Source organism: Leptinotarsa decemlineata, unplaced genomic scaffold (assembly GCF_025532065.1).
Source record: "Leptinotarsa decemlineata unplaced genomic scaffold, Ldec_3_MD MMD2_tig00026314_RagTag_RagTag, whole genome shotgun sequence".
NCBI classification, from domain to species: domain Eukaryota; kingdom Metazoa; phylum Arthropoda; class Insecta; order Coleoptera; family Chrysomelidae; genus Leptinotarsa; species Leptinotarsa decemlineata.
In genome coordinates, this window is record NW_027412684.1 from 610791 (window position 1) to 617343 (window position 6553).

The following is a 6553-nucleotide window of genomic DNA, read 5'->3' on the forward strand; positions in this document are numbered from 1 at the left end:
GTGTTGTTTCTGTATTACCTCTTTGTTTTCTTCCACTTGGAATGGTATTGTTTCCTGCTCCCATGCAGTAAATTATCTTCCACACTTTTGATAAAATCGACATTTCACTTTACGCCGTTTCTCTTACGAAAGCCACGATTTCCTAAACGTGTGTTCAAAGAATTCGAGTTTGAAGTTTTAGTCCATCGTTTATATTCACTTTCATCTCGGACTCATAACTCGATATACCATGGTAACCATAATAGTAAATTATTGTGGAATAAACTTAAAAATCTTAACATATATTCTCGTAAAAAAAATAACTTGCCTATTGAAATCAATAAATGTTTTTTTTTGAGTAATTCCGACCAACATTTTGTACGTAGTAATGAGTTATTGAATTATTATAACAGTAATTCAAAAAATAATATGTCTACTGACAAATTTCGCTTTGAGCCGGTAACAGAAAATATTGTTTACAAATGTATTTCAGAAATAAAAACAAGAGCCATAGGTTCAGATGAAATTAGTATAGATATGTTACTTCTTTGGTGTCCTATAATACTACCATATCTCACTAATATAATAAATTCATGTTTGCAAAATAATATATTTCCTGAAATGTGGAATTTTTCTAAAATCTTCCTAAAATATCTAATCCAAATACTCTTAACGATCTGCGCCCCATTAGTCTGCTACCTACTTGTTCAAAAGTATTGGAAAAAATAATGAAAAATAATGAAAAAAATAAAGCTTTTTGAATTCCTTTAATATTTTACCGGTCAACCAGTCGGGATTTCATAAAGAACACAACTGTACAACTGCTCTCTTGAAAATAACTGATGATATTTTCGAAGCTGCAGACAAAGGTAACACGACTGCTTTGATACTTATAGACTTCTCCAAAGCTTTTGATACTATTAGTTATCCAATTTTATTTGCAATTTTGAACTTCATCGGGTTCTCTGAACCTGCTATAAATTTAATTAAAAGTTATGTTAAAGATCGTTCACAGTTTGTAGAAACTTCGAAGGGAAAATCAAACAGTGAATTTATTAAATATGGAGTGCCTCAGGGATCTATACTTGGACCCTTATTATTTTGCATGTACACTTGTGATCTAGTTTCTGTTTTAAGACATTGTAATTCACATATGTATGCGGATGACACTCAACTATATCTGTCATTTAACCCTAATGACGTTGCTACTGCTAATCAAAAATAGAATGAAGATTTAGCTCGTCTTATTTCAGCATCTGAAGCTCATAACCTCAAAATTAATTCAAACAAAACTAATCTGCTTGTTTTTGGTACTAATCGTAGCTTGGTGGTAATATGCCCCACGAACGTGGCAAAAAATTTAGGTATCGAAATGGACGTGAATTATAGGTTTACAAAACATGTCACAAAATGTGTTCAAAGAAGTTACATGAGTTTGAAAATGCTTCATCCTCATCGTCATTTATTGTCAATAAGTTTGAAAATAAAATTAACAAATGCTCTTGTGTTGAGTCATTTTGCATATTGTGATGTACTGTATGGTTCATGCCTGGATAAAAAAGATATTTTATGAATTGAGAGAGTTCAAAAATCATGTCTTAGGTATATATATATATATATATATATATATATGGTATTAGAAAATATGACAGAATTTCATATAAACTTAAGGAAACCAATTGGTTGACTATGGAAAATACACGTGTTTCACACTCGGCTATCCTCTTCCATAAAATATTGATTAACAAATGTCCATCATATATAACAAAGTAAGATTTCGTAGCGATGTACACACTCTAAATTTGAGGTTTAAAGGGTTACTTTTTCCTCTCTCTCTTCCGTCTCTCTTATTCCTCTTTTTTTTATATCTTCTTTTTTCTTTGTTTTTTCTCTCGTTTAGTTTTTTTTTCTTCCAGGCTAGAACTAAGATCAACAATACCCTTCCGGTACATGTTGTTTCTAGCCTTATTTGTAGTTTTTTTTTAATCATTGTATATCTATTGTATTTATATGAAACTACAAATGAATATTATTATTATTATTATTATTATATTTCAGATGAACATTCATCGATATATAGTGTTGTCCGCATACTCCCTTTCGAAAGTATAACATAATATTCTTTTGGAATGGTGAATGATGTTATTTTCATACAAAAATCCGCGTAGTGAAATGTGAAATATTATGCAACTTGATAAGTGTATTTTCTATCCCTGTTTATATTGAACTCATGTTTGAGGTGGAATTGTAAAATTTTGATTATCAATCAGTTCATCCCAAATTATTTCTTCTGTTCTGTTTTTTGCCATCATTTCTTCTCAATTTCCACTCGTTCTAAAGATTTAACTCCGTATGATTTTCAGTGCTACGATTTTGGCGCTTCTATCGATAGAAGTGACCTTGGTTTCGTTAATTGCTAATATATGGGGTTTATTTGTTTTGCAGGTGTTGGGTGAATTTATATCTAAGTTGATGATAAAAAGAATTTGATACAAATCGATCATCACTTTTTAAATATTTCAGGCATTAATACGACCACATTGATTTCTATAATAGTGAAAATTGACACAAAACAAGCATTGCCTCCAAACATTAAAACTGCAATACATTTCTCGATACGCGTTTCACCTATAAGATGGACTGAAAAAAAGTAACCTGTTGGACTTATTCTACGGCAAAGGATCTGGTTCTACCATTCAGTTCTAAACAAAATCTAACTGATAACTTGAATATATATTTTATGTTTAATAAAATGACTGTGTACACTGTGTATTTCAGGTGGGTTTTGATTTCTCATTTCAACAAAAGATGTGTTGTTTTGTGTTTTCTCGCCAAATGAAGTGCGATTTGCGATACATAGAGATAATAGTGGTATTCTGCCAAGTGCATGTCCCAAGATAATATTCCTAGGATGTGCGGGATTATTCCAAATTATTCAGCAGGATCTGAAAAATGAGATCTGAAATATTTGTGGAAGGGTTTCTTTTTATTCTATGAAAAAGAGACATTTGTCACAACAGGACAGCAATTCACTAAATCAGCTCAGTGTATTTTTATTGAATTCAGTTGAACTATTTAAACCACTTCTTACCTATAAAGAATAATATTTCACAATTCAATCCAGTGCCATATCATTGAATTGCATAACTACCACCAAGTATGTGACGATTATACTGATCATATGTAATATTGTTAACTTTCTTATTTTGAAAAAGTTGGCTCCTGTGAATTTGACTGGGCAGTATCTGACATATTGTATCATTCTGACTATATCTCGAGTAAGGTCGAATTGGGATGTGTGAAAACCAACTGTATATGAAATTCCATGAAGTAACTCCAGGGTATTCTTGGCTTCCTTTGTTGTTTCATCACAAGTAATGATGATACGAGCAATTCCAAACTGAAAAAAAATCATTTCAATAGACATGAGGATTGAATTTGAATAATAATAATGATTTTCTTGGTCAGAATTTCGTTACATGAACATGTGTTATGGTACAATGATTAAGTATAGCCGCGTTTCCTTCGGTTGAATTTTTAAAACCGTACTATATAATGAGCTCCTATACTATGGAGCAATGGGCTTGTTCCATGATTTTTGGTTTATAGTTTACTCGATAGAAATTTCAAATTGAAAAACAGTGCACTTTGTTTCAGCTCTCTAAGTACCGTAGTTTTCCCGTAATTAATTATTAAAAATTGAATGTGGTACGGCGGTGACGTCACGGCTCTATTCCCGCTTCTTGTTCGATTGACCAATAGGAACAATAGAAATGATCAACATGGCCAAATCGTAAACTTTACGAAGCCTATAATTATCAATTCAATTATGGAAGTGTATATGAAACCGTTAACGTTTCAATAAATGAAAAATTTTCCACATGGGATAAATTGTACCCGAGAAATCATGTTTGGAAATAAGTTCTATATCTAAAATCAGTACACAAAGTCGAAACATCACAAAATGTTTACCTAAACTATGATTTTATGCATTATTTAATAATATACAAATGAATGAATGATGAAAATCAAAAAATATAGCAAACTGGATTGAAGAATCATTTCAAATATTCAATTTATTCTACAATCCTCAATCTGTACAACATACATACCTCTTTCTAATATCGCTACTAAATTCAAGCATTATAGGCTCGCTTGGGTAATCTGTTGAATCTTCCAAAACTTGAGAGGAAGGTTGAATGAGGTCAAGTATAGACAGAATCGATTGTACTCGAACTGATCCAACAAAAACTTCTGAGGTAGTACCATTAATCATATGATAAAATTTAATGAAGTAAAATGTATCATACTTTCAGCAACAGTATTAACTCCAGATAATACTTTCTGTGGAGAATACTTGAAGTTGACATAAAAAACTGTGTCATCAAATTCAATATTTTCTTCCCCCTTTCATTTATAGTCATAAAGTCTTGGAAGAGTAGAAGGATTGTAGTTCTTTCTTTTCAATACTATCACCCATTTTTTTTCTCATCATTGTATCCTTCGAGAATCTAAACTCATTATATGAAATAACTCATCTATAAACCAATGCGCTTTCTGTTTTCTTGTGCCTTTCCGCACAATTGAAACCAGCACAAGAATACACCGGATTAATATTCAAATATATCTCTAAAACACTTTCAAAACACACACAAACTGAACTCGATGAAAAAACGAATTGTTACATACATACATACATTTTTAATGCCGAATAAACCATTAAATTGTGATATGGGTACTCTATTTTCCCGAGAAAATGAACAATGAATTGAAATTTTCTGTGATTATTCATTTATTTTTGTTAGGAATGAAGCCAGCAAACAAATAAATATACAATAATAAGATCGCTCAAATCCACGAATTAAGCATAAAAATGGATAATAATATTTGCATTCCTGCCACCCACCAAAAAATAAGATATTCAACGTTACTGGTTTATTAGCCATATTGTCATCCGGTGAGCCAGCTCCCTCTGTAGTGTATGCGAAAATGTGCTCTTTCTAATGTCAATGGTTACTACACATGATTTCGTATTTTTGTTGAAATAATTTCAAAATGAATGTTGAGCCTAGTTTTGTTAAAGTTGACTCCGACAACTCAGCAAGAGTCGATTTTGGAGTGATCGATGAATTTTACTTGAAAAATTTGCAATACTTTGGTGTCGAAATGAAGAATGAAAAATTGAAACGGTGCGTGGTATATTCAGTAGGTCCCTATTATTTATATGACATTCATTTCAGACTTTGTCTTTTATCGAAGAATGGAAAGTTTTAATTTGATTTTCATTTCAGCTCGGCCAAAGTAGTAATGGTAAAATTCAATTCAAAAATAACCTGAAAAAATATTTTTCGGAATGTAAACTAATGACACGGAATATGCAGCAAAATAGGAACCCGCCCAGACCTACCTTTCACAAAAAAAACGTTCTTTAGTTAGATAATTGCGGAAGTTATTTTCACACCGAGTTGACAACAATAACAACAAAAATGGCGTCTGTTAAATTGGATCATCAGATCTGTGATTGGATATTAAAAACCAATACACTTGACAACTCCCCTCTAGAGACGATCAATTTTATTGGTCAACAGACACACGGCCAATTTAAATTCTTGCTTTTCGAATTGTTCTTTTTTTCTGCAAATATAAAGAGATCTTGGGACCGATTAGGCTTGATATGTATAATACAGCGTGACTCACGGTCAATGGTAGGTTAGACGTTTCTGGAAAACGCAAAGCATGATTTTTCTGAAAATTCCACCTCTCACATTTCCTTACCTGATCTATCGATCTAAAATATTTTCAGCATTGCGGCGTTGCCACTTCTACCAAAAAGTCCTAGCAATTATATTTTTTTAAATGGAACACGCCATATATTAAAACATTTTTGGAATTGCTCTAGTATTTCAATACTTTTTTGTTAACAATATCCTATACCTATCTCTATCTGTTTTCGAGATAAAAAATGAATTGTGCTAAATATGGTCCGAAACCTAGCCTTAATTGAAATTAAGTACATCAGTACTCTCAATTCATGAAAAGTTGATATTTTGATGATAGTTTGGAAAAACTCGAAATATTCAAACAACACCAAGAAATCGACTCCATATCATACAGGGCGTGCTAAAATTACTATTATTTCCATTGTGCATAAAAGTAGTCGAAAGTTGATTTTTCAAATGAATATTACTCTGTATATTACTCGGTAAATTGAAAGATGATGAAAAATTCTTTAAGATGATATATCATATCCCTATACCTAAATCAACAAGTTTTCCTAATAAAGCCGTTTTTGTGGAAACATAGTAATTCACGTTTTACCTACAAGTGTTGAAAGTGGCATTTTATTTTGTGAGTGGGGATTATTGCAAAACGACCGTCAGCAAGTGGAGCAAACTCACGAGCAAAATAAAATCACTTTTAACAAATGTATCATACAAATTTTTTTGTATAACGTTACTGCTGATGATAAAAAAAATTATAGGGTCCATGGGATTTATACACACGATTTTTGTCAAAAATATTTTGGAGCGACGAATCAAAATGTAAGAGGGATGGTATTTTCAATAGAAGGAAT

At 31.6% G+C, this 6553-nt stretch overlaps 1 long non-coding RNA gene across 1 annotated transcript; it reads right to left on the reverse strand.

Moving 5' to 3' along the window:
• Positions 1–2709: 2709 nt before the first annotated feature.
• Positions 2710–5700, reverse strand: LOC111508475 (uncharacterized). The gene is made up of 3 exons (XR_012467120.1): positions 5387–5700; positions 3071–3379; positions 2710–2924 (listed from the first exon to the last, which is right to left on the reverse strand). It is a non-coding gene; the product is annotated as an uncharacterized lncRNA (long non-coding RNA).
• Positions 5701–6553: the final 853 nt, after the last annotated feature.